General features: G+C 38.4%; 1 long non-coding RNA gene across 2 annotated transcripts in view; it reads right to left on the reverse strand.

The window, feature by feature from the left end:
- Positions 1-5,355: 5,355 nt before the first annotated feature.
- The window catches only part of LOC109026818 (uncharacterized), an 84,105-nt gene continuing 68,023 nt past the window's right edge, over positions 5,356-21,437 (reverse strand). Inside the window, exons 6-7 of one of the 2 annotated variants that reach the window (XR_010133975.1) lie at positions 21,132-21,335; positions 5,356-5,763 (exon numbers count right to left, since the gene is read on the reverse strand). This is a non-coding gene — a long non-coding RNA (uncharacterized lncRNA). Of the gene's footprint in view, positions 5,767-21,131; positions 21,336-21,437 lie in introns of both variants that reach the window. The other variant, XR_010133973.1, reaches the window with a different exon arrangement.

Genomic DNA, 21,437 nt, shown 5'->3' on the forward strand with positions numbered 1-21,437 from the left:
TTGGAGGATTGAGATGGTGGGGAAAAGCGTGCTTTTGGCATGGTGCCAGGGTGGTGAGCGACTCCAAGCAAGACTTCAGGCTCCAAAGATAGCTATTGTTTCTCCCTCTTCTGCTCTCTCCTTCACAATTTCCTGGCACTGTGTAACAAATATATTTACCGAGTGAAGGCAGCTGTTAAGACAGTGCCCAGCAGTGTTTAAAATACCTCTCTCTCTCAGTTCATACATGGAGTCACTCTTTTTTTTTTTTTTTTTTCACCCTCTGAGGCAGAGGAGGCTATAGGGGAAGACATCATTGGCTGGAGAATTTTCTGGAGCTCTCAGAAAGTACCTGGCACTGGGCAGGAGGATTTTCAGGTCAGGGCTGACCTTTGAGGAACCAGCTCCCTCCCAACATGCCGGTGGCCAGCCAGTGCTGATCAATAGTAACGAGATGACAGGTTGATATTAGTGAATAAAGCACTAAGCCATTTCCCCTGTAGAAGTTACACAAATGCCTTGTCCTAACAGCATGAAACTATTGGAATTTTTCTAGGAAATGCCCGTGGGCTCTTGCAGTAAATCTCTTTTGAGTATGGATAATTCATTCTTCTTTCTTTTAAAGCACAATGAACGTGCTCCTTAGGTCTGTGGTTCTCATTAGCCCTACTCATAGGTGGTTGAACTCTGCCTAGTCAGCATGATTCAGAAAGACACAGCTATCCGTGGTGTGCAAAGTACTTTCATATCCTTCAGTGGGTATTTGGCATTGGGGGACTGCTCAGCACCCGCATAACCCTTCAACCTGGGGGATGGAGGAAGGCAGTACTTGCCTCCCACTTTGGAAACTGACAGTGTCTCGATTTCCCTCTCCCCAACCCCTGGCAGCTGGAGAGTGGACTCATGATCTAGGCTCAGACAACTGGATGTTCCTCTCTGGGCCTTTGGGTTGTGAGCCAGGATGTAAATTTGGAGGGAATCAATTATTCATGGTGGTGGCTGCAACTTTCTGTGGTGAGGGCCTTGGTATCTAGCAGTGACTACGTTCTCTGCAGGTGTTCCTTTTGCAAGTAGCTGTGGGGCCCTTGGATACTGTGTGTTTTCCAGCCTTTGGGTTGGTAGTTTGAGTAACCTGATAAACTTCTAAAAATACCTTCCTGCTTAAGTTATCCAGAGTTGGATTCTGACCACTAGAAATGCTTTATCTTATTGAAGTCCCATTCAGCACAGAGGGCGTAGGAGGCCAGATATCCCTTTCTAAAGGACAAAGCCGAGGCTCAGCAAGCCCAGTGACTGGCTCACATTTTTGCCAGGCAGAGACAGAATTGAGATTTGAAGTGAGTCTGTGGGATCCGTGGGGGTGGGCCCATGTCTTTTTTAATGTAATATGTCCAGGACCTGGCAAAAGATCTTGCAGGAAACAGACTCGTGAGAATAACTCGACTCCATATTCAGCCTGCAGGGTATATTATTATCTCTATTTGGTGGGTGAGAGACTATGTTCTACAGTATATCAGGGAATTTCTGATATGAAAATGATAGCTCCAGGCTGGACCCCAATTGTAATTGGGCCTATTTTTCTCTCCAAATCGATCCCATCATTCAGCATTCTTGAAGGAGAGCATAGCATGGAAGAGCATGGTAGGGAAATGAAATCTAAAAAGGAGGGACAGGGGAATGACTACTTATTTAGTTAATTTATTTAGTTTTCAGCTAACATGCATAGAATGGTTACTCCATGCTAGTAATAAGCTAGGCACCTGACATCTATTTTATTTCATCTTAACAATGGTTAATGATACGACACAGGTGCTATTATTGCCCTGAATTTACAGATGAGGAACCTGAGACTTAGGAAGGCTAAGTTCCTTGCCCCAAATCCACAGCCAATAAGCCACAGCACCTAGTATACCTGACGTCATGGCCCAAGCCCCTGCCAATATATTATGCCAATGGGGCTTGTTGACATTTGAGTCTGGGGTTTGTTGATGACGGTTGACTGCTTTTGAGCACGTTTCACTACAAAAAAGGGTATAGAATTGCTTATGTAATTCCAAGATCATGGTCTTAAAAGAGATATACCTTCCTCCAATATTTTTATTTTTTTGTGCAGAAAAGTTGAAATTTGGAAGACTTGGCAAAGAGAGTGTTAATGTGCTAACATCAAATGAATTCCATGGATTTTCTATTCATTAAGGCCCATTTCCCTGCACATAACTCACCTCAGCTTGGTTATACTACTCCAGGGTATGCTAGTAAAAGGAGGAAAAACAGGGAAGCCAGCCAGAAAGAGGTGTTTTTGGCTGCAAAAATCAACTTACACCTACCAACAAAGTAAAACAGAAAGACTTTGCCAAACAGTAAATATCAAGTTCATTGCCTAAGCCCCAGAAGAACACATATGAAGCAATTTATGATACCTTTTGGAGTCTGTGGTCACCTGATAGTGCTTGGCTGTGAATTTGGGGAATTACAATTCAGCAACTGGAAAGTGAATCAAAGTAGAAATTCTGGTCATTTTATAGCTTGGCTAAACCATCAGGGGATGGCAAGATATGAGTCTCCTTTGCCCTAGATAACAAAATGTGCATTTATTTATTCATGCTCTGATTAATTTACTAAGCACCTACTATGTGCCAGGCAATCTTAGCACTACAGATAAATCAATCACCTATATTTGAAATATCCCTCTCTTGCAGAACTTACATTCTAGCCAGGAAAAATGGATAGAAATAAGAAAATGAATAAATGAATGATCTCAGAGAAGGGTAAGTGACTTAAAGAAAATAAATCAGGTGCTGTGATGGATGGAGGGTGACAGGTGAGGAGGGAGTAATTGAGGTTGGATGGTCTGGTAGGTCTTCCTCTGGCTCAATGTTAAGAAAAATCCAGACATTCAGAGGTCTGGAGCGGAACATTCTGGACAGGAGGGTCACCAAGTGCAAAGGACCCCAGGGAAAGGGAACCTGCTGTGTTGGAGAACCAGAAAGAACTGTGGGTCAGAACACAAGGAGAAGAGGGAGCGAGAGGGGTTGAGGTCAGAGGTTGGCACAACCAAATCCTGCAGGGCCTCAAGTCATGATCTGTTCCTCATCCTAAGAACACTGTGAGGCACTTGAAGCTATTCAAGTGGAGCATTGATGTATCTGATTTAGAATCACTGAAGGCTTCCTGGGAAGTCTAAGCAGAGGATGGTTTGGAGATGCCTAGGAATAAGAGCAGGGAGAAGGGATAGAACATAGTAGCCAGACCACAGTGGGGTCAGTGTTGCTGGACAGCAGCGTGCAACCAAAAGGTTATATCCAGAATGTTTTTTTTAACTCTGCCTGCACATTTGAATCACTTTAGAAACTTTTTAGAAATATAGCTGTCTGAGGTTTACCCTTGGATATTTTGACTCAGTAGGTCTGGGAAAGTTATCTGTCTTTTAGGAAACAAAACAACAAGAGATTCTGAAGCACAGCCAGTATTGAGAACCACTGATTTAAAGTGTTTTCACATTCACAATTTCTTTTGATTGTCCTGTAATCTGTGAAGTAACTGTTGTTGTCATGCCCATTTTATTGATGAGGACACTGAGGCTCAGAGAGAGTAAGTGACTTATTTAGGGTCACATAATTAGTGAGCAGAAGCCAGAATTCATTTTCTATGTGCAAACCTGATGCTCTTTCTCTGACCCTACCACATATCCCTGAATGTAGCCAGCGATCAGGTTACTGTCAATGTCTTTAAAAAAATTCAAAATACAGATGGGTGTTTACCATCAGGAAGCAGAAAGCAAAATAGAAATTTGGAAACAAAGTGGGAGCCCTTGGCTGAAGGGTGGAATGTGGAGGCACCCCTGCATGTTATCATTTACAAAGATGGATCCGATGGCAGGGAATCTGGAAGAGTGGCGAAAACTGTCATGTCTGAGGGGATGTGTTGGGAACAGTTGGGAGAGGTTGTGGTGGAGATGATTAGGTGTGAGGAGAGGAAGATGCTTCCATGAATGAATATTCTAGTGGACACCTGTTGGGTTTTAGTTGCTTAGCAACCATTCCAAAACAAATGGGCAGGGAAGAACAGGAGCAGACGGGTGGAGATTTCTTCTTCACTGGCTCCTCTACCAATGATTTGGAGTTGCTTGGACTCTGTTCATTTTAAGCCTGGTTTTGCAGCCTTCCCTTTGATCCTAGGATGCCTCCACATCTTCAAACAAATTCCCTTTTTGCTGTAGGTGTCCAGAATGAGTTTCCTTTGCTTTTAAAAAAAAAATTACTCCTGTTGCTATTCAATATGGTGACCATTTAAAGAAGAAAGACTGGCTGTGCAATTCTCTAAGTTGGCAAGCAGGCAAAATTTACCTCCCGTCTGGCCTTCTCCCACCACCCAACCTCTCTGCACCTCTCTCTGTGAAGACGATCACTGACTTCTTCCCCTGGATGCATGTCCTCCCTTTATTTACCATGATTGTCAACAAAGAGAGACGCTGGATATTTGAGAAAGGACATTCTTCCAATCGATTCTTTATTTAGCAGCCAGAGAGATCTTTCTAAAATGAAATCTAATCATGGCGTTTCCCTGCTTAAAGCCCCCCAATTCCTTCTTATTATTTCTAGGATAATGATGACCCATTAAAGTGGTCTGCAAGGCCCTAGGAGATGTGACACTTAACAGGACTCAACCTCATCTTGCCCTACCTTTGATATCTATGCTCCAGCCACACACATAGTATTGCAGTTTATAAAAAACTATGCTCCAGCTGTTTCAGGACCTTTGCACATTCTTTTTCCTTCACTCAAAAAGCTTTCCTTTCCCATTTAGCCTAGTTAACCCTTTAGATTTCAGAACTGCATCCTTTTCTCAGGTCAGCCTTGTCTGACCATCCTGATGAGATTAAGTCCCAGCTCTTCCCCACTAGTCAATGCACATTATGAAAGTAAGCCCCTGTCTGTTTTGTTCATCATTGTATTCCGAATCCACTGCATAATGTTGGGTACATAATGATAAAAATATGACAACAGTAGCAATCATTATACCATATACTAAGTCCCTTCCATAATTTAACTCCTCTAGTCTTCCCAACAATGTTATGAGGTAGTTTCCACCATTATTTCCATTTAAATATGGGGAAGCTGATACAGAGAAGTTATGTGACTCGATAAAGCTTACACAGGTAATAAGCATTGGAGCTAGGATGAAAACCTAGGCAATTTGTTTCCAAAATTAGCACTTTAAACTCTAATGCTTTCCTTCTCTGTACATAGTAGGCGCTCAATAAGAATTTGTTGAATGAAGAAATGAGTGAGGATAAGAATGAATAAACACATGGCTTCAGAAATCTGGAATGGAATTTCCGGAGGCCAAAATTCAGGTCCCTACTCTGTGACTGACACCTCCATGTAATTTCATATCTGAAGACCTTTACTCCCCCTGTGTGAAGGAGGGGAACTGAGACAGCCAAGCATTAGGCACCAACAGTCTGTGACTCGAAGCTGGCTTGGCTTAAAAGGCCACATCTGGATTCAGCTCTTGGGTTTTGAAACCTTAAAACAAAAAAATGGCTGGATGGAGAGCTTATTCTTTAGATCACAAGAGAATTCAGGGCCCCTGGGAGATGAAACAATAAAAGGAAAGACCATATGAATGGAACTTACATTGTGCTTACAGACCAAGCAAAGAGGAAGTCATCTGCCCCTCTCTGCCTATGATTTTTGGTATTGCATGAGGTGGGATTTAGGGCATAATTATCGACAATCACTTCTTTCTTGAGATGTATTCATGATTAGCAGTTGTGAATGCCTGCTGGAGAAACCAGAGTTAATTTTTTTCCTTTTTCTAATGTAGTTATACAAAAGTCTCATTGCATTAATACTTTTGAAATTGTGCTGTAACTGAAGCCACAGAAAACTGCTCACCAGGGATCCTGAGCCTTGCAAACAAGTCTCTCTAAGCCTGCATGAAAAATGCAGACATGCCCCTCTGTTGCTAGTTAAGCTTGCTGGGACTTTAATGCATGCCTCCTACAGCATTTTAGACCCAGGCCCCAGGCCCAGGCTCCCACCCCTACCTCCAAGGCTGCCACCAGGGTCCTATGTGCCTCCTAAACACTTGGCTGCTGCACTTGGGACATTTTATTGAGGCAGCTTTACTGGAAGGATCCAATTACAGGGTATGGCAAGTTAGATTCAGTGCCCCTCTTAACAATGCTACAGAGAACACTGAGGTTCCTTTAGCCCTTCCTGGTCCGAAAGAAATGAATAGAGGTAATGACAAACAGTCCCTGAGATGGCTGCTGCTCCTGGACACAAACACTCCATTGGGTTTTAAAAAATCTTTATGTGTGGATTCATGTATAAAAAGCAATACATCATAGTTGCAAAGAAAAAAAGTCAAACAATAGGAAGTAGAGTAAAAAGCAGGGCTCTCCCCTCCTACCCTTATAACTTCCCCCGAGGTAGGCACTGTTTTCAGTTTGTTATATATCCTTCAAGATCTTTATTACATTTACAAGCAAAATCATATTATAGTTAAAAAGTTTTCTGTCCATGTTTTTCTGCAACTTAATTTTTTTTCTTTACAATAAATCATGGATGTTTTCAACAACTCATACAAAGTTACTTTATTCTTTTTAACTGATGCATCACGGTGCCTAGTGTGTCTATAGCACTATTCTCTTAACCACTTCTACTGTTGATACATATTAAGATGTTTCCAAAATTTTGTCTATTACAAATAATGCTGCAGTGAATATCTTTGTAGTTTCTTTGAACACACTGTGCACACATGAAAGAATTTCTATAGGGTAAATTCTGGAGAGTTATTCAGTGTTAAATAAAAATATTAGTTCTAGAACATTCAAGTGCAGCTTTCCCCAGAGCTCAGACAAACCTTCTGAGGGGCTTGTTTTTTAAAATAATATAATTTAGAAAATAAATAATGCTACAATCACATGACGTAGATTCACATATTCTCTCTTTCATAACTCTCCCTCCTCCAGTCAGTTCAACAGTCAGCCCCACAGGTAACCACTGTTATTAGTTCCATAGGTTTTCTTCCAATGCTTTTTACGGATAAACAAGCGAATATGAATGTACATTTATTTTCCCCATGCTTATGTAAAAAGCAACACATTTTTACACTGTTCTACCCTTGCTGTTTTCTCTTATCCGTGTATCAGATAGATCTTTCCATATAAATATATAGATTTCTCATTATTTAAAAAAAATTAATAGACAGTTTTTAGGGAAGTTTTTTGGTTTATGGAAAAATTGAGTATAAATATGTATTGCAATTGACAAATCAGTATTGATACATTATCAGTAGTAAAAGTCATAATTTACATTAGGGATCACTGGTGTGCTGTACACTTTTATGAGTTTAGACAAATGGATAATGTCATGTATCCATTCTTGTGCAGTACCAAACAGAATAGTTTCATTACCCTAAGAATCTCCTGTGTGTTCCACCTATTCGTCCCTTCCTCCCTCACTCCAAATCTCTGACAACTACTGATCTTTTTACTGTCTCTTTGGTTTTGTCTTTTCCAAAATATCATCTAGTTGGAATCATACAATAGATAGCCTTTTCACACTGGCATCTTTCAATTAATAACATGCATATAAAGCTGCTTCATGACTTTTTGTGGCTTAGTATTTTTTTTTTTTGGTATTACTGAGTAATATTACATTGTATGGATATACCAATTTCTATTTACCTATTGAAGGATATCTTAGTTGCTTCTAAGTTTTGGCAATTATGAATAAAGCTACTATAAACATCCATTTGCAGGTTTTTATGTGGACATATGCTTTTCACTCATTTCCATAAATACTAACTAGTGTAATTGTTAGATCATATATATAAGACTAAGTTTTGCTTTGGAAGAAATTGCCAAATTGTCTTCCAAAATGACTGTACCAATTTTCATTCCCGCCAGCGATGACTGTGAGTTCCTGTTGTTCCACATCTTTGTCAGCATTTTGTGTGGTCTGTCTTTGGGAGGTTAGCCATTCTAATAGGTGTGTAGTGGTATCTCATTGTTGTAATTTGCAGTTCCCTGATGACATATGATGTGGAGTATGTTTTCGCATACTTATTTGCCTCTCTATAGATCCTTTGGTGAGACATTTATTCAGATCTTTGGCTCACTAAATTTGTTTGTTTGTTATTTTATATTGTTGAGTTTTAAGTGCAGTGGTGCGATCTCGGCTCGCTGCAACCTCCGCCTCCCAGGTTCAAGCGATTCCCCTGCCTTGGCCTTCTGAGTAGCTGGGATTACAGGCGCCTGCCATCATGCCTGGCTAATTTTTGTATTTTTAGTAGAGATGGGATTTCACCATGTTGGCCAGGCTGGTCTTGAACTCCTGACCTCAGGTGATCCTCCTGCCTCGGCCTCCCAAAGTGCTGGGATTACAGCCATGAGCCACTGTGCCTGGCAAGAGTTCTTTGTATATTTTGGATATAATTCCTTTATCAGATATGTTTTGCAAATATTTTCTCTCAGTGTATGACTTACCTTTTCCTTTTTAAGTGTCTTTTGAAGAAGTTTTAAATTTTAATAAAATCCAACATCCTTTTTTTTTTCTTTCATGGATTTTGCTTTTGTGTTCTATCTGAAAACTCAAGGCCAAACCTAAGGTCACTTAGATTTTCTCCTATGTTATCTTCTAGGAGTTTTATAGTTTTTAATTTTACATTTAGGTCTATGATCCATTTGGAGTTAATTTTATAAAGTGTAAGGTCTGTGTGTAGATTTATTTATTTTTGTATGTACATGCCCAGTTGTTTTCACCATTTGTTGAAAAGAATATATATATATATTTTTTGGTCATTTAATTTCCTTGGCTCCTTCTTCAAAGATCAGTTGGCTATATTTGTGTGGTTCTGTTTCTGGGCTCTCTGTTGATCTATAGGTCTATTCTTTCATCAATACCACATTATTTTGATTATTGTCATTTTATAGTATATCTTAAATTTGTGAAGTGTCAGCCCTCCCAAACTTCTTCTTCTTCAGTGTTATGTTGGCTATTCTGAGTCTTTTGTATTTCCTGTATAAACTTTAGAATCACTTCCTTGGCATCTACAAGATAACTTGCTAGGATTCTATTGAGATTGTGTTGAATCTCTAGATCAACTTGAGAAGAACTGACAATTTAAAAATACTGGGTCTTCCTACACACAAATATAGACTATCTCTCCATTTATTTAGACTTTCTTTGATTTTTTTCATCAGAGTTTTAAAGTTTTCTTCATATAGACCTTGCACATATTTTTGTTATATTTATATGTAACTTTTACTTTTGGGGAAGTGTTAATGTAAATAGTGTTGTGTATTTTATTTTAAATCCCAATTATTCATTGCTGCTATATAGAAAAGTGATTAACTTTGAGTATTAACCTTGCATCCTGCAACCTTTCTATGATCATTTATTAGTTCCAGGATGTTTTCTGCTGATTTCTTCTTAAATTTTCTACATAAACAATCATGTCATGTGTGAAAACAAGACAGTTGTATTTCTTCCTTCCTAATCTGTATATCTGTTACTTTTCTTGTCTTATTGCATTAGCTAAGACTTCTAGTAGGATATTGAATAGAAGTGGTGTTATGGTCTGAATGTGTATGTCTCTCAAAAACTCATGTGTTGAAACTGAGTTCCCAGAGCAATAGTATTAAGAGATGGGGCCTTTGGGAGGTAATGCGGTCATGAGGGCTCTGCTCTCATAATTGGGATTAGTGCCTTTAAAAAAGAGGTACAAGGAAGCTTGCTTCCCCTTCTACCAGGTAAGGACCCAGTGTTTACCCCTTGAGCAATGAAATTTCTGTAGTTTGTAATTTATCCAGTCTAAGGTTAATTGTTAGAGCAGCCCTGATGGACTAGGACAAATGATGAGAGGGGATAGCCTTGCTTTGTTCCCATTCTTAGGGAGAAAGTATCTAGAAAGTTATAATATGTATGATAACAGCTATAGAGTTTTTACAGATACTCTTTATTTAGTTGGAGGAGTTTGCCTCTTTTCTTAGCTTGCTGAGAGTTTTTATTATGAATGTGTGCTGGGTTTTGACAAATGCTTTTTCAAAATTCATTTATAAAGTCATATGACTTCTTTACTCTATTGAGTAAAGGGTATGGATTAAACTAATTTCTTTCTAATGCCAAGCCAGCTATGCATACCTAGAAGAATTCCCTTTTGTTCATAGTGAATAATTATTTCATACATTATTGGATTCAATTTGCTAATATTTTGTTGAGAATTTTTGTATCTATATTCATAACATCAGTTTGTAATCTCCATTCTTGTAATGTCTTTATTTTGGTATTAGCCTAGTTCTGGCTTCATAAAACAAGTTAGGAAGTGTTACATCTGCTTCTACTTTCTGAAGGAGATTGTAAATAATTGGTATCACTTCTGTCATAAATATTTGGTGGAATTCACCAGGAAAACATCTGGGCTTTGTGTTCTGTTTTGGAAGGTTATTAATTATTGATTCAATTTCTCATAGATAAGTCTGTTCACATTGTCTATTTCTTTTGGGGTGTGTTGGAAGTTTAATAGATGGTGTCTTTCTAGAAATTGGTCCATCTCATCTAAGTTATTTAAGGCATATAGTTATTAATAATATTCCTTTATTATCCTTTTAATGTCCATGGAAACAATACCAATGGTCTTTCTTTCATTTCTGATATTAGTAATTTGTGTTTTCTCTCTTGTTTTCTTGGTTTGCCAGACCAGAGGTTTATAACTCTCATTGACCTTTTCAAAGAACCAGGTTTTGATTTTTTTTTTAGATTTTGTAGTTCTTCTGTTTGCAGTTTCATTGATTTATGCTCTAACTAGTATTTTTTTCTTCTGCTTACTCTATATTTCATTTGATCTTTTTTTCTAGTGTCTAAGGTAGAAATTTAGATTATTGATTTTAGATCTCTCTTCTTTTCTAATATATGGAATTGCTGTAATTTGCCTCTAGGCATTGCTTTCATTGCATCCCACATTTTTTTCCTTCCAACTTTTATTTAAGGTTAAGGGGATGCATGTGCATGTTTGCAACATAGGTAAATTGTGTGTTACGGGGGTTGGTGTACAAATTATTTTGTCACTCAGGTAGTGAGCATAAATGCAGTTTTTCAATTCTCACCCTCCTCCCATACTCCCCCTTCAAGTAGGCTCTGGTGTCTATCCTTCTTTGTGTCCATGTATACTCAGCGTTTAGTTGCCACTTATAAGGGAGAACATGCAGTATTTGGTTTTCTGTTCCTGCATTAATTTCTTAGGATAATGGCCTCCAGCTGCATCCATATTGCTGCAAAGGACATAATTTCATTCTTTTTTATGACTGCATAGTATTCCATGATGTATATGTATCATGTTTTCTTTATCCAGTCCACCATTGATGGGCATCTAGGTTGAGTACATGTCTTTGCTGTTGTGAATAGTACTACAGTAAACATAAGTGTACATTGCTGGGTTGAATGGTACTGCAATAAACATAAGTGTACATTGCTGGGTTGAATGGTAGTCCTGTTTTAAGTTCTTTGAGAAATCTCTAACCTGCTTTCCACAGTGGCTGAAGTAATTTACATTCCCACTAACAGTGTGTAAGCTTTCTCTTTCCTCTGCAACCTCACCATGTTAGTTTTTGACTTTTTAATAATAGCCATTCTGACTGGTGTGAGATGGTATCTCATCGTGGTTTAGATTTGGATTTCTCTAATGATTGGTGATGTTGAACATTTTTTCATATACTTGTTGGTCACATGTATGTCTTCTTTTCAGAAGTGTCTGTTCATGTCCTTTGCCTACTTTTTAGTAGGGTTGTTTTCCACTTGTTGACTTGTGTAAGTTCCACATAGATTTTGGATATTAGATCTTTGTTGGATACATGCTTTGCGAATATTTTCTCTCATTGTGTAGATTGTCTGTTTACTCTGCTGATAGTTTCTTTTGCTGTGCAAAACGTCTTTAATTAGGTCCCACTTGTCAATTTTTGTTTTTGTTGCGATTGCTTTTTAGAGTCTTCATCATGAAATCTATGTCTAGGATGGTATTTCTTAGGTTTTCTTCTAGGTTTCTTATAGTTTTAGGTTTTACACTTAAGTCTTTAATCTATCTTGAGTTGATTTTTGTATATGGTGAAAGAAGAGGGTCTAGTTTCAATCTTCTGCATATGGCTAGCCACTTGTCCCAGCACCCTTTATTGAATAGGAAATCCTTTCCCTATTGCTTATTATGGTTGACTTTGTCAAAGGTCAGATTGTTATAGGTGTTCGTTTTTATTTCTGGGTTCTCTAACCTGTTCCATTGGTCTATGTGTCTGTTTTTGTCCTAGTGCTGTACTGTTTTGGTTACTGTAGTCTTGTAGTATAGTTTGAAGTCAGGGAATGTGACTCTGGCTTTGTTCTTTTTTGCTTAGAATTGCTTTGGCTATTCAGGCTCTTTTTTGGTTCCATATAAATTTTAGAATAGTTTTTTCTAATTCTTTGGAAAATGTTGTTTGTAGTTTGACAGGAATCCACTGAATCTGTAAATTGCTTTGGGTAGTATGTTCATTTTAACAATATGATTCTATCTATGAGCATGAAATGTTTTTTCATGTGTGTTGTCTCTGATTTCTTACAGCAGTGTTTTATAATTCTCATTGAAGAGAACTTTCACTTCCCTGGTTAGCTGTATTACTAAGTATTTTGGTTTTTTGTGTGGCTATGGTGAATGGAATTGCATTCTTGATTTGGTTCTCAGTCTGGATGTTATTGTTATATAGAAATGCCACTAATTTTTGTTCATTAATTTTGTATTCTGAAACTTTGCTGAAGTTGTTTATCAGATTTAGGAACCTTTGGGCAGACTATGGGGTTTTCTAGATATAGAATCATATCATCTACAAAGAGAGACAGTTAAACATCCTCTTTCCCTATTTGGATGCCTTTTATTTCTTTCTCTTGCCCGATTACTCTGGCTAGGGATTTCAGGACTATATTGAATAGGAGTGGTTTGAGTGGGCATCATTTTCTTGTCCTGGTTCTCAAGAAGAACGTGTCCAGCTTTTGCTCATTCAGTATGATGTTGGCTGTTGGTTTGTCACAGATGGCTCTTATTATTTTGAGGTATGTTTCTTTGATTGGCTTAACTTATTGAGTTTTTATTATGAAGGGATGTTGAATTTTATTAAAAGCTTTTTGTGCATCTATTGAGATGATCATGTGTTTTTTGATTTTAGTGTTTATGTGTTTACATGATAAATCACATTGATTTGCATATGTTGTTTATGTTGCATACATTGAATCAACCTTGCATTCCAGGAATAAATCCTACCTGATCATGGTGTATAAGTTTTTTGATGTGTAGCTGGATTCAGTTTGCTAGCATTTTGTTGAGGATTTTTGCATCTATGTTCATCATGGATATTGGTGTGAAGTTTTTTCTTTTTGTTGTGTTTCTGTCAGGTTTCGGTATTAGAATGACGCTGGCCTTATCATAGAATGAGGTAGGGAGGAGGTACTCCTTTTTAATTGTTTGGAATAGTTTCAGTAGAAATGATACCAATTCTTTATACATTTGATAGAATTCAGCTGTGAATCTGTCTGGTCTAGGGCTTTTTCTGGTTGGTAAGTTTTTTATTACTATTTTGGAACCTGTTATTGGTCTGTTTAGGGTTTCAATTTCTTCCTGGTTCAATCTTGAAAGGTTGTATATTTCCAGAAATTAACTTATCCATTTTTTTCTAGGTTTTCAAGTTTGTGTGGGTAGTACACATAATAGTCTCTGAGGGTTTTTGTTTGTTTGTTTGTTTGTTTGTTTGTTTTTGCATTTCTGTGGGATTGGTCATAATTTCACCTTTGTCATTTTCGATTGTGTTTACTTGAATCTTCTTTCTTTTTTTTTCTTTGTTAGTCTAGCCAGCAGTCTATCAATCTTATTTATTCTTTCAAAGAACCACATTTTTATTTTATTAATCTTTTGTATGGTTTTTTATACTCCACTTTGTTCAGTTCATCTCTGATTTTGGTTATTTCTTTTCTTCTGCTAGCTTTGGGGTTGGTTTGCTCTTGGTCTTCTGGTTCCTGTAGGTGTGATGTTAGGGTGTTAATTCGAAACCTTTCTAACTTTTTGACGTCGGTGTTCAGTGGTATAAAGTTTCCTCTTATCACTGCTTTATCTGTGTCCCACAGATTCTGGAAGTTCTATCTTTGTTTTCATTAATTTCAAAGAATTTTTTTATTTCTGGCTTAATTTCATCATTTGCTCAAAAGTCATTCAGGAGTCAGTTATTTAATTTCCACGTAACTGTATGGTTGTGAGAAATTTTCTTGGTATTGATTTCTGTTTTTATTGTGTTGTGATCCAAGAGTGTGGTTGGTATGATTTAAGTTTTCTTGAATTTGTTGAGAATTGTTTATGGCAAGTATGTGGCTGATTTTAGAGTGTGTGCCATGGGGAGATAAGAATGTATATTCTGTTGTTGGGTGGAGTGTTCTATAGATGTCTGTTAGGTCTATTTGGTCAAGTGTTGAGTTTAGGTCCCAAATTCTAGTTTTCTGTCTTGATGATCTGTCTAATAGTATCAGTGAAGTGTTGAAACCTCCCACTATTATTGCGTGGTTATTTAAGTCTCTTCTTAGTTCTCTAAGAACCTGTTTTATGAATCTGGGTGTCCAGTACTGAGTGCATATATATTTAGGATAGTTAAGTCTTCTTGTTGAATTGAACTTTTTATCATGTAATTCCCTTCTTTGTTCTTTTTGATAGTTGTTGGCTTAAAGTCTGTTTTGTTTTTTTTTTCCTGAAATAAGAGTAGCAACCCCTGCTCTTCTTTGTTTTCCATTTATTTGATAGATCTTTCTTCATCCCTTTACTTTGAGCTCATGGGTATCATTGCATGTGAGATGGGCCTCTTGACGACAGCATACAATTGGGTCTTGCTTCTTTATCCGACTTACCTTTTAAGTGGGGTGATTAGCCCAAGTATGTTCAAGGTTAATATTGATATGTGCAGATTTGATTTTGCCATTGTATTATTAGCTGGTTGTTATGTAGACCTGATTGTGTAGTTGCTTTATAGTGTCCATGGTCTTTGTACTTAAGTTTGTTTTTGTGGTGGCCAGTAACAGTCTTTCATTTCCATGCTGAGCACTCCCTTAAGGACCTCTTGTAAGGCAGGTTTCATGGTAATTAATTCCATTTAGCAATTGCGTGTCTGAAAATGATTTTATTTCCCCTTCGCTTATGAAGCTTAGTGTGGCTGGATATAAAATTCTTCGTTGGAATTTCTTTTCTTTAAGGGATGCTGAATATAGGCCCCCAATATCTTCTGACTTTTAGGTTTCTACTGAAAGGTCCACTGTTAGCCTGATGGGGTTCTCTTCATGGGTATTTTTTCTTTCATGTTGACTTTGGAGAATCTGATGACTATGTGTCTGGGGGATGGTTGTCTTGTGTAGTATCTTGCAGGGGTTCTCTGAATTTCCTGAATTTGAATGTTGACCTCTCTTAGTGAGGTTTGGGAAATTTTTGTGGACAATATTCTCAAATTTGCTTGCCCCCCTCTCTCTTTTAGGGACACCAATGAATCATAGATTTGCTCTCTTTACATAATTCCGTACTTCTTGGAGGTTTTGTTCATTTTTTAAAATTCTTTTTTTCTTTATTTTTGTCTGAATGAATTGATTTGAAGGACCTATCTCAGAGTCTTTGAGTTCTGAAATTCTTTCCTCAGCTTGGTCTAGTCTGCTGTTAATACTTCTGATTGTATTATGAAATTCTTGCAGTTCATTTTTCAGCTCTATCATATCCCTTTGGTCCTTTTCTTAAGATGAATATTTCATCTTTCAGCTCTTGAATTATTTTACTGGATTTCTTATATTCTTTCAATTGGGTTTCAACATTATCCTGGATCTCAGTGATCTTTATTGACATCCAGATTCTGAATTCTATTTCTGTCATTTCACAGTCTGATTAAAAACTATTACTTGGGAGCTGGTGTAATCATTTGGAGGTAAGAAGACACTCTGACTTTTAGAGTTGCCAAAGTTCCTGCACTGGTTCTTTCTCATCTGTGTGGGCTGATGTTCCTTTAGTCTTTGAAATTGCTATTCTTTGGGTAGTGCTTTTTGCCTTTATACTTTTTGATGTTCTGGAGGATTTGTCTGTAGTATAAGTTGGGTTTAGATGACTGGCTTTGTTTCTGCATGGTTTTAGAGGGCCAAATCTCAGCTCAGTACTCCTGAGCTGTGTGTTGTAACCCTAAAGGGCTTGGACCATGCCCATGGGTTTGTTTGGCTGCTCGAGATTAAGTACCTGCTGCACTGAAGGGGCCAAGGTGTTCCCAGTCTGGTGGCAACAGCACTTCAATGTGGGGGGCTGGGGCTGGGGGTCTTGTGCTGCCAGGGAAAGCACTTCATTAGGATGATGGCAGCAGGGTCCATGCTTGTGTGTGTGCACGTGTGGTGTTGGTGTGGTAGGATCTGTGTGCATATGCACTAGTGGAGGTGAGGTGATGACAATGAGGTCTTCAAACATGCACATGCTGGCAAAAGCAATGTGGAGAGACTACACACGAATGCGCATTGTGGGGGACCCGTCTGCAAAAACTCTCTGATGGTTAAGTGGAATATGCCAGTGAAGGAGCTATGGTGGTTGCCACTAGGAAGTGCCCTGGTTGGGCATCTGAGGCTGCAAGTGGGTGCAGCCAGGCAGGAACCCTGGGTGGTGGTGGGGGTGGTTTGCTCAGATCATACTGGTCCCATCCCATGGCAAGATATCCCTGTCCTGTCCACTTCTGACAGTCAACAAAGGCCAAAGCCACCTACAGGAGTGTGGCAAGCCTTTGGGGATGAGCATTTCTTGCTGGGTACCACTCGGCCATTCCCATGTCATACCCTCTGGGCTCCTTCAAGGTTGGAGTCCTGCTCCTGCCAACTCTCTAAGCAGCACTTCCTGCCAGCTCAGATGTCCATGGGGATCATGAGGTCTCCTGCAGTTAGGATTCTGGAGGTTTGTGGTGAAAGTGGGCCACTCATGCCTGTTTAACTCGTCCTTTCCCCAGGAGCTGCACAGGGCCAGGAATGAGTCCTGGTGCTTGGCAATCTTATGCAGGGTTCCCAGCTTCCTCCTCCTTCAGCCCAGAGTATTTGTCCTCCTTTTGTCCATTCTCAATGCCTTCCTTCTGAAGATCTGCTCAGAGTGTGCCATTCTTCTTGATGGTGTGGTCTTTCAGTGGGAGAAGCTCTTTCTGGCTGCACCTAGTCAGCCATCTTGGGTCCTCTCTTCATCCCAAAAGTTTTGTTAAGTTGTATTTTCATTTAATTTTGAATATTTAAAAATTTCTCTTGATATTTTGACTCATGGGTTGTTTCGAAGAGTGTTTAATATCTAAATATTTTGGGATTTTCCAACTATCTTTCTGTTATTAATTTCTAGTTTAATTCCACTGTGGTCTGAGAACATATTTTGCATGATTTCTATTCTTTTAAATGTGTTGATATGTATTTTATGGCCCATAATGTAGCCTATTTTGGTGAATGTTCCATGTGAGCTTGAGAAGAATGTGTATTTTGCTGTTCTTGGATGAAGTATTCTATAAATGTCAATTAGGTCCAGTTGATTGATAGTGCTGTTCAGTTTGACTGTACCCTTACAGATTTTCTCCCTGCTGGATCTGTCAATTACTGAGAGGAGTTTTGAAGTTTCCAACTACAATAGTGGACTCATCTGTTTTTCCTTGCAGTTCTATTACTTTTTGCTGCACATTTTTTTTGATGTTTTGTTGTTAGGCACATACATGTTAAGAAATTACTGTTTCTTTTTAGAGAATTGACCCTTTTACCATTATGTAATGTCCCTCTTTATCTCTGATAATTTCCTTTTCTCTGAAGTCTGTTTTATCTGAAATTAATATAGAAACTCCTGCTTTATTTTGATCAGTGTTTGCACGGTATGTCTTTCTCCATTCCTTTACTTTTCATCTTTCTATGTCTTTATGTTTAAAGTAAGTTTCTTGTAGACAACATATAATTGAGTCTTGTTTTTTTTAAAATCCATTTTGGCAGTCTCTGTCTTTTAATTGGTATATTTAGACCATTAACATTAAAAATACTTACTGATATAGTTGTATTGATATTGGTCCCATTTATAACTATTTTGTAGTCATTACCCTTGGTATTTATTTCTTTTTGGTCTTCCACTTTTTCTTCTGTCTTCACTGGCTTTAATTGAACATTTTAAATTTCATTTTCTCTACTATCTTAGTATATCCTTTATACTTGTTTTAAAAATTCTTTCATTGTTTTCCCCAGAGTTTGCAATATACATAGATCATTAATTTAATTTCACTTTTATATGGACACTAAACCATAGGCACATATTCTGTGTGTGTGTGTGTGTGTGTGTGTGTGTGTGTGTGTGTGTGTGTGTATGTATCCTTCAAGATTTTCTCTTTATGTTGACTTTCTACAATTTGAGTATAATATCTTTATGACGTGTGTCATTATTTTTGGGAAATTCTCCTCCATTATTACTTCACTATTACTTATTATTGCTTTTTTATTACCTATTATTTCTTCTGATCTTTTCTTGTTATTTTCCTTCTGGTATTCTCATTGCAGATATGTAATCTTTTGTAACTGTTATACAGCTCTTGGATATTCTGCTTCTTTTTAAATTTTTTTCTCTTAGTTTTTCAGTTTGAGAAGTTTCTATTGGCGTATCTTCAAGTTTACTGATTGTTTCCTCAACTATATCTAGTCTACACATAAGCCCATCAAAGGCATTATTCATTTCTGTTACAGTGGTTTCAATTATTGTCTTAAAAAAATTCCCTCTTAAAGTTTCCATCTTTTTTTTTTTGAGATGAAATCTCACTCTCCCAGGCTGGAGAGCAGTGGTGCAATCTCAGCTCACTGCAACCTCCATCTCCCGGGTTCAAGTGGTTCTCATGCCTCAGCCTCCGAGCAGCTGGGATTACAGGTGTGGGCCACCATGCCCAGCTAATTTTTGTATTTTTAGTAGAGGTAGGGTTTCACCATGTTGGCCAGGCTGGTCTCAAACTCCTGACCTCAAGTGATCCACCCATCTCAGCCTCCCAAGGTGCTGGGATTACAAGCATGAGCCACTGCACCTGGCTAAGTTTCCATCTTTTTGCTTTCATTACCCATCTCTTCTTGCATGTCATCTACTTTTTCTGTGAGAGTCCTTAGCTTACCAATCAGTTATTGTAAGTTCCCAGTCTGATATTTCCCAAGTCTCTGCTGTATCTGAGTCTGGTTCTGATACTGGGTTTGTTTCTTCAAGCTGTATTTTTTGCATTTTAGCATGCCTTTTAAATTTTTTTTGAAAATTAGACATAGTATATTAGGTAAAAGGAACTAAGATAAACAACACTTTAGTGTGAGATTTTATGTTGATCTGGCTAAAAGTTAGGCTGGGTTTACTGCTTGCAATGGCTAAAATTTCCTGTAGTGTCCTTGTTTTTGTCTCCCTGCATATCTGTGAGTTTGCTGAGATACTCCTTCTGAAACAGAGTCTGAGCTTTGCAGTTCTTTCAGCTATACTCCCTCATTATTATACATGAGCCCTGCTGATGTGATGATAAGGTTTGGGATGTGGGGAAGCATTCTATATACCTATGATTAGGTTTTAGTCTTTTAGTGGACCTATGCCCTTCTTCTGTAACATTCAAAAATGCATCTTGGGTTTTTTTTTCTGGTTAGGTGAGTCAGGAAGGCTAGCAGAGGCTACAAGGTGTTTCTCACCTCTGAAGTTAGTTGGGCTTCTGTAAAACAGTTTCCATTGAGGATAGATCTTCACTACTCAGAATACAATGCTCTGGGTGTATTTTGAAACAGTTACTTTTCCCCTCCCTAAACTGACAGATCAAGGGTATATCCCCTACCCCATCTTCACCCTGGTAACCTGTTGGGGCTTTTGGAGGTAAAACTCATGAAAGTGTGGGGTCCCCCTAAGGCTGAGCACCACAGATTTTTAATATCTCAAGCTAGTCCAAGCTCAGGCTCCAGCAATTAGTCAATTACCTTTTGAATGTTCCTACCGGGTTCCAGCTATAGCTGCTATCCTAAGTCTGATTCTCTGTATTCTCTTATCTCTCCTGTTTTGGGTGACAGTTTGACAATTTTCCCTGTGACCTCAGATCTCTGATGTATCTCAGAAAAGTTGTTTATTTGCAGTTTGTTCAGCTTTTTTCCTGTTCTGGAGACCAGATGTCTCCTCCTTGTTTATTTATTTATTTAATCTTATTTTTTTATAGCTGAATAGTGTTCTATTATATGAGTGTACCATAATCTATTTAATCAGTCTCTTATTATACACAATTAGAATGATTCCATTTTTTGCTATAATAATCCCCAGTACATTCCACTTTTTGCTATTATAAGTAATCCCCAAATGTAGGGCTGTATTTGTGAGCCAGTGTACTGGTAGGATAAATTCCAAGAACTGCAATCACTTGGACAAAAAGTAGTTATAATTTTTTTTTTTTTTTTTTTTTTTTGAGATGGAGTCTGGCTCTGTCGCCCAGGCTGGAGTGCAGTGGCGCAATCTCAGCTCACTGTAAGCTCCGCCTCCCGGGTTCACGCCATTCTCCTGCCTCAGCCTCCCGAGTAGCTGGGACTACAGGCGCCCGCCACCACACCCGGCTAATTTTTTGTATTTTTAGTAGAGACGGGGTTTCACCATGTTAGCCAGGATGGTCTCGATCTCCTGACCTCGTGATCCGCCCGCCTTGGCCTCCCAAAGTGCTGGGATTACAGGCGTGAGCCACCGCGCCCGGCCCTAGTTATAATTTTTATGGACTTTGCAAAACTACCCTTCACATGGAATTGTACTAGTTGGCCCTCTTACTAACAATATATGAAAGGGTATGTTTTCTCAAAGGCTCAGCAAAAGTGTATATTAACAAACGTTTGGATTTTTGTGATTGTGTTATGGTAATGGATACTATCTCATTTTACTTTTAATTTGTAGTTATCTCATGATGTTAGGCTTGTATTCCATTTTATGTTGCTGCATCAAAATTACCACAAACTTAGAGATTTAAAACAACAGACACTTATTATCTCTCAGTTTCTGTGGCTCCAGATTCCAGGCATAGCTTAACTGGGTTCTCTGTAAGGCTTCAATCAATGTGTCAGTGAGGACTGAATTGTTATCTAGAGACTCACCTGGAGAAGAGTCCATTTCCAACGTCACTCAGGTTGTTGGCAGAAATATATTTTTTGCAGTTGTAGGACTGAGGCTCTGGCTTCCTTTTGGCTCTTTGCTATCAGCTGGTGGCCACTTTTGAGGCTACCCTCAGTTCCATACTATATGGGTGCTCCAACAGGCTGTCTTATTTATTCTGCAATGTAAAAAGTATCTGCAGAAACCTACATAATGAGAGAAAATATTTGGAAACTACACATCTGACAGAGGTCTAATATCCAGAATCTATAGGAAACTTAAATCAAGCAAAAAACAAACAACTCCAT

Source organism: Gorilla gorilla, chromosome 4 (assembly GCF_029281585.2).
Source record: "Gorilla gorilla gorilla isolate KB3781 chromosome 4, NHGRI_mGorGor1-v2.1_pri, whole genome shotgun sequence".
Taxonomy (NCBI): domain Eukaryota; kingdom Metazoa; phylum Chordata; class Mammalia; order Primates; family Hominidae; genus Gorilla; species Gorilla gorilla.